The 9,185-nt window shown below is 41.6% G+C and overlaps 1 pseudogene; it reads right to left on the bottom strand.

Annotated features, from left to right (window-relative positions):
* Positions 1-6,879: 6,879 nt before the first annotated feature.
* On the bottom strand, positions 6,880-7,057 carry LOC126019216 (uncharacterized; annotated as a pseudogene).
* Positions 7,058-9,185: the final 2,128 nt, after the last annotated feature.

The following is a 9,185-nucleotide window of genomic DNA, read 5'->3' as shown; positions in this document are numbered from 1 at the left end:
TGGTTGGCAGGATAGGACCCAGGGATTCTGTAGCTAAACATGCACTCCTGGTCATTGACCTATCTCTATGTTCCTTCCCCTTTTTTTGTTTTATTATATTTTATATCATTATTATATATTATATTATGATATGTAATATATTATGATATATTTATATAATTATTATATAATTATTAATATGAGCAGGTATGTAGGAAAGAATCAGGGAATAAGATGCTGATTCTAGGAGATGAGGTTCTTGTGCAGGATTCCTATCAAAAGAAACAGGGTCTAGAATGAGAAGCAGTTGTGGTGAGAAAAGGAAGTTCATCAACGAGTGTTGTTTTTGAGGTATGCTGGGAGGAAGAGAGTGCAGGCTGGACAGACTGACTGGTACATTCAGAAAAACATTGAGACTTTTAGGAGGAGATATTTTTGGGTTCTGAGTAAATTGGAATCAATTCCTGAAGTTTTTAGCAATATTAGAGAGCAGGTAGCAATGCTGGAACTAAGATGAAAGAATTGACAAGTTTCCATCGATGGGCGAGACTCCAGATCACATCACCCTGCCTGGTGAAGTTAGAAATGATAAAACCAGAGGACACATTCCTTAGTGAAGACATTAGTACTGGTGGAAAATAGAACAGCAAGAAACTGATCTTTTCTAGCCCATGGCAGGTGAGATAGGTCACCAGGAGCAGCTTCTGCTTTACCCAACCTTCTCCCAGGTATCCTGGTATTGGTATTCAGGTATTAGTTACCTATGACCTGTAGTCTCTTTGACTTCCTATTGTATATGGTCACTATAAGAAATGATTGACTTGGGCCCGGAGAGATAGCACAGCGGCGTTTGCCTTGCAAGCAGCCGATCCAGGACCAAAGGTGGTTGGTTCAAATCCCGGTGTCCCATATGGTCCCCCGTGCCTGCCAGGAGCTATTTCTGAGCAGACAGCCAGGAGTAACCCCTGAGCAATGCCGGGTGTGACCCAAAAACCAAAAAAAAAAAAAAAAAAAAAGAAATGATTGACTTAAAAGACAGGTCATTCTTTAAAAAAAAAAAAAACCCAAGCTCAAACATTATTGCAATGGTAAGCCTTCCTTATTTCTTTTAAGGAAATTAAACATCGAAGCAAGTTCCATGCCAAAGGTTTGGAGTCAGTAGTCCCCAGTGGGAACCAACCTTAACCTCCAAAACTCTGTGACTCTACATAAATTCTCTGAACAATCTTTATCTCAGGGCTTCATCTGTAAAAGAAGTTATAAGTTACACAGACCTCCATAGTACTAAAGGAGAATTAAAGAAGAGTAGTTGAGAATTTAGTAGAAGACAGACATTGGCTCATAAACATGGTTTCTTCTCTCCCCTCCTAACTTCAGGAATGATGGAAAGCTCCATGTTTCTGCTGCTGCTGCTTCTACTGCCTAGCCTTCTCCTGCCTCTGCTCTTTCCCGCAGAGCTGTGACCTTCCTGCTAAAACCTAGTTCTGACAGGCTCCATGAAGAGGATGGTTAGAGGTGGGCAAGGGGTTGGGAACTGGCTGGGAGATGGGGGAAAACAGGAAAATTCGGATAGTTTATCTTAGTGCTCACAGCCTCCAAGACATTCAGAGAAGCTACTGGGTGTCACCACATATGTATATTCTCTGTCTCAAACTTTACTCTCTGATAAGTCATGTTCTCTGGCCACTTTGCTATGAATAAAAGCAATATTTCATATACTGTCAGCATTAGTACTCATTTATTTGGGGGGGCATTAGTCTTAACATGCAATTTAATTGCGATCAAAGTTATAATCTAACAAATAAAACCACTTATTATCACAACTGCTTGTTCCTCTGTGACCAGATATTTCTATAGATTATAGAATTTGCTTCACAAATTCTTCCCAAGACATTAAATTTGATGTTTGATTTTTTCGTAATTTTCCTTAAGTTCCAGGCTTAAATTTATCACTGATAATTCTTGTTGTTCTTGATTGAATGATCCAGAGCTGTCACAGATAAGTCTCTCTCTTTTCATTAGTTCAACAGAAATTCAAGCAATTACCAAGTCCTAACTCTTCATTTCAATAATAGATCCCAAATCTATGCCTGGCTTCTCACTCTCTCTGATGATTCCTGATTACCCCTCTGATAATTACCTGATTATCCAGGAAAGTGGTTAGACATATTGTATTGAAAAGACAACAGAAAGTCTTCGTTCTGAGCTTGTTGTCTTGTAATTTTGACTAAAATGCAAAGAACTTAATTCACTCTTCATATCTAACAGTACCTGCTCTGACCTACCAGCTATTGAAATAAATGACAAAGATATAGTATGTAAAACTATTAAGTTTTGAATATTAAATGAATAGTTTATTGATTATCTGGGGATAGGGAAGCTTTGGTGGAGAAAGTGAACAAAGGTTCACTTGTGAAGATTGTGGTGTAGGAACACTGTATGCCTGAAACAAATCATGAATAACTTTGTAATTTCACAGTGACTAAATAAAAAAAAAGATAATTGATTATCAGAGAGAATAGAACAAAGAAAAAGACCCATGAAAACACAGGAACTTCAGCTATGAAGGAATAATCTCATAAATCAATATGATGAAAGATGAGAGCCTGTGAATGGTATTGGGACAACAAGCTCTCCACATGAAAACATAATCAAATTGTTTTCAGTGTTGTACCATACATTGAGGTAATCCCACAGAAACTAAAGATCTGAAGTGAAAACATTAGACTAAAATTTCCAAATATTTGGCCGATCACCTTTTTATTTGAAAAAAAAAAGTGTCTTTTTGAGAAGCAGAGGATCACCAATTTATCAGAGGTTTCTATTACTCCTCCCTCTTCCCTCATTTTTTCCTTTGTCTCCCAAATTTATATTTGTCCAAGAAGAGAAATACTGATGTAGAAGTTGTTTAAAGCCACAGAGTAGAAGATAACAGAAGCTAAAGTATTTCATGGTTATGTCTTATTTAACCTTCTTGGGACACTACTCAGGAGAGCAGGATTTGAAGGCTTCACCCACAACAAACTAAGTTCACTTCATCCCTGGGTTATCACTTCTCTCATTTTACCTTTATCAAATGGAGTCACATGGCCACATTTAACTCCAAAAGAGGCCAACAAAATACATAGGAGTAGAAGAAAGGAAATTTATTTTAAAAAATAAAATAAAAACAACCTATTGGGGATGATTTCTTCAATAAACTAAAAAGCGCAGGTTATAAAGAATATCAAGAAATTTGACATTAAATTTTTTAAAAGAGGCTTGAGGAAAAGCACAGTGAGGATGGGATGCTTGCTATCACTCAGCTGACCTGGCTTTGATCCCCAGCATCCCATAAGGCACCTTGAATCTGCCAGGAGTGATTCCTAAGCGCTGAGTCAGGAGTAATACCTGAGCAACACCAGGGGCAAAAAAAAAAAAAAATTTGAGAGCCAGAGAGATAGCATGGAGGTAGGGCATTTGCCTTGCATGCAGAAGGACGGTGGTTCAAATTCCAGCATCCCATTGGTCCCCCGAGCCTGCTAGGAGCAATTTCTGAGCATAGAGCCAGGAGTAACCCCTAAGCCCTGAAGTGTGACCCAACCCCCCTGCAAAATTGACATTATAAAAAATTAAAATCAGTGCTCAATTTTACTAGACACTCATTCTAAGCATGTTGCATATTTTTATATATTTGAGTTGCATAGTAACCCTATGAAATGACTATTATTTTTTAATTAAGAGATTACATAATGTTGGGGCCAGTGCAGTGGCGCTAGAGATAAGGTGTCTGCCTTGCCAGCGCTAGCCAAGGAAAGACCGAGGTTCGATCCCCCCGGTGTCCTGTATGGTCCCCCAAGCCAGGAGCGACTTCTGAGTGCATAGCCAGGAGCAACCCCTGAGCATCACTGGGTGTGACCCAAAAACCAAAAAAAGAAAGAGAGAGAGAAAGAGAGAGAGAGAGAGAGATTACATAATGAACTACCAAAGAATGATGTAGAGGTTAAAAAACAAACAAACAAACAAAAAAAATAAATAAATAAAAGCAGGACCATACCTTCTCTCAGGAGATATCCTGGTTTCAGGAGTTGAGTCATCATGCTAATGGGGGAATGACAACCACTTCCTCTCCCAGAGAGACAGAGACTCCACAGGGCTGTATATGTGGGGCCAGTGTGAATTGCACTGGGGTGAAGACAGTTGTCTGAAATACAGGAGTCATTAAAAGTTCACAATTTGGGGCCGGGTAGGTGGCGCTGGAGGTAAGGTGTCTGCCTTGCAAGCGCTAGCCAAGGAAGGACCTCGGTTCGATCCCCCGGTGTCCCATATGGTCCCCCCAAGCCAGGGGCGATTTCTGAGCGCATAGCCAGGAGTAACCCCTGAGCGTCAAACGGGTGTGGCCCAAAAAAAAAAAAAAGTTCACAATTTTTACCTTTCTTTGTGGGAGAGAACTATTTGTGATGAAGTATTTATTTCTCATATCTCTCCAAGTGCCTCTGTGAGTCAGTTTTCTTTTTTTATGCAGCAAGTAAATAAAGTGAGGATCAAATATCTGAAGCTTTAAATAGCTTCACCCAAATAAACTGTAAATGCAGAAGCTGAATGGGTAAAGATGTTTGCAAAATGCAGATAACATGTAAAGAATATCTAGGGATCTGAGAGATTGTATAAGGATGGAAGCACTTGTCTTGCATTTTACTAATCCTTGTTTGAGTCCCTGGTACTACATACCACCATGGGTCAGTCCTGAGCACAAAACCAGGAATAGCCCTTGAGTTACCATGGATGTAATCTCCAAACCTAACACACACACACACACACACACACACACACACACACACACACACACACACACATTGGGGCAATGAGAAGTAGCTAAAAAAAAAAATCTGAGCACATGCTGGCATGCAAAGTTTGATTCCCTATAAGCTGGATGGGCCCAAGCCCTATTGGAGAACTTCTCTTGAAAAATACAAAAAAGAGGGGCTAGAGAGGTGGCGCTAGAGGTAAGGTGTCTGCCTTACAAGTGCTAGCCAAGGAAGGACCACGGTTCTATCCCCCGGCGTCCCATATGGTCCCCCCAAGCCAGGGGCAATTTCTGAGTGCTTAGCCAGGAGTAACCCCTGAGCATCAAACAGGTGTGACCCCCCCAAAAATACAAAAAAAACCCTAAAACTTTAATGTTACAAATCAATATTAACCTCTATATATGTTTTTCGTGAAGCAAAAATTTCTGGTTTTAATTTTTATTTTGAAGCCATACCTGGTGATAAAACCAGAGTTACTCCTGGTTCTGCATTTAGGAATTATTCCTTACAGTGCTCAGGAGACTATATGGAATGCCAGAGACCAAATCCAGATCAGCCACATGCAAAACAAATGCCTTCCCTACTGTACTATCTCTCCAGGCCCAAAAGAAAATAGTTTGTTTGTTTTTTTGTTTTTTTTTGTTTTTTTTTTTTTATTATTATTTTAAAAGAACTTGGGCCCGGAGAGATAGCACAGGGGTGTTTGCCTTGCAAGCAGCCGATCCAGGACCTAAGGTGGTTGGTTCGAATCCCAGTGTCCCATATGGTCCCCCGTGCCTGCCAGGAGCTATTTCTGAGCAGACCGCCAGGAGTAATCCCTGAGCACCACCGGGTGTGGCCCAAAAACCAAAAAAAAAGAACTTTGTTTAGAGAAATGTGAAGAGAGAGGAAGGGTAGGAAGGGAGAAGGAGGGAGGGAGAGAGGGAGAGAGGGGGAGAGAGAGAGAGAGAGAGAGAGAGAGAGAGAGAGAGAGAGAGAGAGAGAGAGAGAGAGAGAGAGAGAGAGAGAGAGAGAAATGAACAGACTCTTCAGTGATGAAAACATTTTAAAATGCTCACTGGAGCCAGAGATATACTACAGTGGGGTAGGTCCCCCAAGCCCTGCCAAGAGAGATCCCTGAGATCAGAGCCAGGAGTAATCCCTGATCACTCTGGATTTGACCCAAAAACTAAACAATAAAAGTTAGTCTAGCACAGTGCTTCTCAAATAGTGGGGTTCCGTAAAGGGGGGCACGTTTGACCTCAGCAAACACTGTCATAACAAGCTAAGCCCCATGTTTATGCTTCTGTATGTCTCTGGAGCTGAGATTTGCTGTGTCCTGCTTCAAACCCCACTTGGAAAAGCTATGCATTACAAAACATGCTCATTGTAGCCATTAATCCAGACATTACCTCTGATTAAAAAAATCAGCTCAAATTATTATTTTTTTAATTAATTTTTTTGGGGGTCACACCCAGCACTGCTCAGCGGTTACTCCTGGCTCTATGATCAGAAATCGCCCCTGGCAGGCACAGGGGACCATATGGGATGCTGGGATTTGAACCACCATCCTTCTGCATGAAAGGCAAACACCTTTCCTCCATGCTATCTCTCCGGCCCCTATTTTTTTTAATTTAAGCCCCCCACTACTGTGGTCTTCCAAAGACCCCGACCAGCGGGTAAAGCTGGGGACCATGTCAGTAATTCGCAATTCTCGAAGAAGAATCAGGCCTGAAATAGAAGAGGGACTGGGAAATAATGAGACTCGAGACGAGGGTTTCCGATCAGGAGTCCGTTTAATAAAAGAAAAAGTAGACCTTTTATAGACAATGCAAAACAGAGAGAGTAGGGGCGAGGCACAGTAGGAATTGCTGTAATTTTCCACGGGAACATCTTAATTTTCCAAGGTTAATAAGATTATCATCAGTCAAGAGATTTACATTATTTTTGAGCAACAAAATACAAAATCTAATCTCAGCTTGGGCCTTTTGACCCCTGTCTTTACAAGGACATCTTGGAGCCTAGTAACTCCCTAGCTCTCGGCTATTTCTATTTCTTTGGGTCCAAGGGCAAAGAAGGCCACATGCAGCTTGTAAGCACTTTGGCTAAGACTTTCAGAAACTTCATTTTGATTAGTGAGAGGGCTTTTTAATTATTCCAAACAGTCTCCAACACACTACCACAAATTATGCAGTCGAGTTTCCCACATTTGGGGAAATCGCAGGAGTCAGCACATCCGGAGTGCAATGGATAAGCCTCACCCTGGAAAAACCACCTTTGTGATCATGGTATCTCCCCTGCCAGGTAAGTATAACTCAAATTATTTTATATATTTTTGTTTTGCAGGTTAAAGTTTTTTTTGTTTTTTTTTTTTTTTAGTAAATACTATTTATAGTCATGCGGGGGGTGCAAAAATGTTTTCTTCTTCCTAGGGGGGCATGACAGAAAATAATTGAGAAGCAATGGTCTAGCAAATGATTTGGTGAAAAGCCTAAAGAGGAAGAATGAAATGGGAGTTAAGAGTGTGGTCTCAAGCCTGGAGAGATAGCACATCGGCGTTTGCCTTGCAAGCAGCCGATCCAGGACCAAAGGTGGTTGGTTCGATCCCGGTGTTCCATATGGTCCCCCGTGCCTGCCAGGAGCTATTTCTGAGCAGACAGCCAGGAGTAATCCCTGAGCACAGCCGGGTGTGGCCCAAAAACAAAAAAAAAAAAAAAAAAAAGAGTGTGGTCTCTGAGCAACTCAGTCCAAGACTGAATAGATATGAATAGACTGTCAATCCCAAAGTAACAACAAAAACAGAACAAGTTTTATAAAGTTGTATGAATAGGAACTGGGAAGCTGCAAAGAAGATTTTGAGTCTATGTTCATAGCCAGGTTCACATGCATCATAAAACTAGATAGTATGGTAATAATATCCAGAGACAATAGAGATGAGTGAGAGCCAGGACTAGTCCTTACTAGGAAGCTTGCCACAAAGAACTGTGAATGCAATTAGGATAAAGAAGATTCTACTTACTATGTCAATGATATTAGGACTGATTACTGGACAAGAACTGGGTGCTGAAAGGCAATAAAGTGACATCAAAGCACCCCTTTATTAACAATAGTGCAAACCACAGTGTCAAAAAGGAGAGAGAAAAAGTGAGAGAGAAGAGAATGCCTACCTTAGAGGCAGGCAGGGGTGGGTGTGTCATTGGGAAACTGGGGCATTGGTGGCAGAAAAAGTGTACTGTTGAAGGGTGGTGTACATAAACTCAATCATAAACAATTTCATAATCATGGTGCTTAAATAAAGTAATCATAAAAAATAATTTTGGGGGGTCGAAGCCGTGGTGCAAGCGGTAAGGCATCTGCCTTGCCTGCAATAGCCTAGGACAGATAGCGGTTCAATCCTCCAGTGTCCCATATGGTCCCCCAAGCCAAGAGCGATTTCTGAGAGTTTAGCCAAGAGTCACTGAGAGTCACTGGGTGTGAGCCAAAAACCACCACCACCAACAACAAAAAAAAGATTGGACAGGAGCACACTCCTAGTGTGATTTCTCCAGACATTTCTAGCTTTATTCCATTAGTTTGTTGGCTTCATCATCCTTTGAAGTAGTCTATCCAAGATAAAGTAGTCATTCCCCAAGTTTTTTGTTTTGTTTGTTTTTTTTTTTTTTTTGGTTTTTGGGTCACACCCGGCGGTGCTCAGGGGTCACTCCTGGCTGTCTTCTCAGAAATAGCTCCTGGCAGGCATAGGGGACCATATGGGACACCGGGATTCGAACCAACCACCTTAGGTTCTGGATCGGCTGCTTGCAAGGCAAGCACCGCTGTGCTATCTCTCCGGGCCCTTTTGTTTTGTTTTATTTTTGGGTCACAACTGGCAGTGCTCAGGGGTTACTCCTGGCTCTACGCTCAGAAATCGCTCCTGGCAGGCTCAGGGGACCCTATGGGATGCTGGGATTCGAACTACCATCCTTCTGCATGAAAGGCAAACGCCCTACCTCCATGCTATCTCTCTGGCCCCCATTTCCCAACTTTAAATAAAGGTAGAGTTCCCCTTTTAAAAATTAATAATTTGGGGCTAGAGTGATAGCACAGCAGCAGGGTGTTTGCCTTGCATGTGGCCGATGAACTAGGTTTGGTTCCTATTATCCCATATAGTCTCATGAGCCTGCGAGGAGCAATTTCTGAGTGAAGAGCCAGGAGTAACCCTGAGCACTGCTGGGTGTGGCCCCCCAAAACCCAAATAACTAAAATAAATAAAAATTTATAATCTGGGCCAGAGTGATAGTAGAGTGAGTAGGGTGTCTGCCTTGCATGCCTTGCCAGGATTTGATCCTCAGAGTTCCATAGGCCCCTCAAATCCTCCAGGAATGATTTCTGAGTGCAGAGCTAGGGTTAACTCTGAGCATCTTTGAATATGGTTCAAATAAAATAGAATAGGGGGCCAGA

The sequence above is a fragment of the Suncus etruscus genome, chromosome 9 (genome assembly GCF_024139225.1).
Source record: "Suncus etruscus isolate mSunEtr1 chromosome 9, mSunEtr1.pri.cur, whole genome shotgun sequence".
Lineage (NCBI taxonomy): Eukaryota > Metazoa > Chordata > Mammalia > Eulipotyphla > Soricidae > Suncus > Suncus etruscus.
This window is presented reverse-complemented; position numbering and strand designations above follow the sequence as displayed.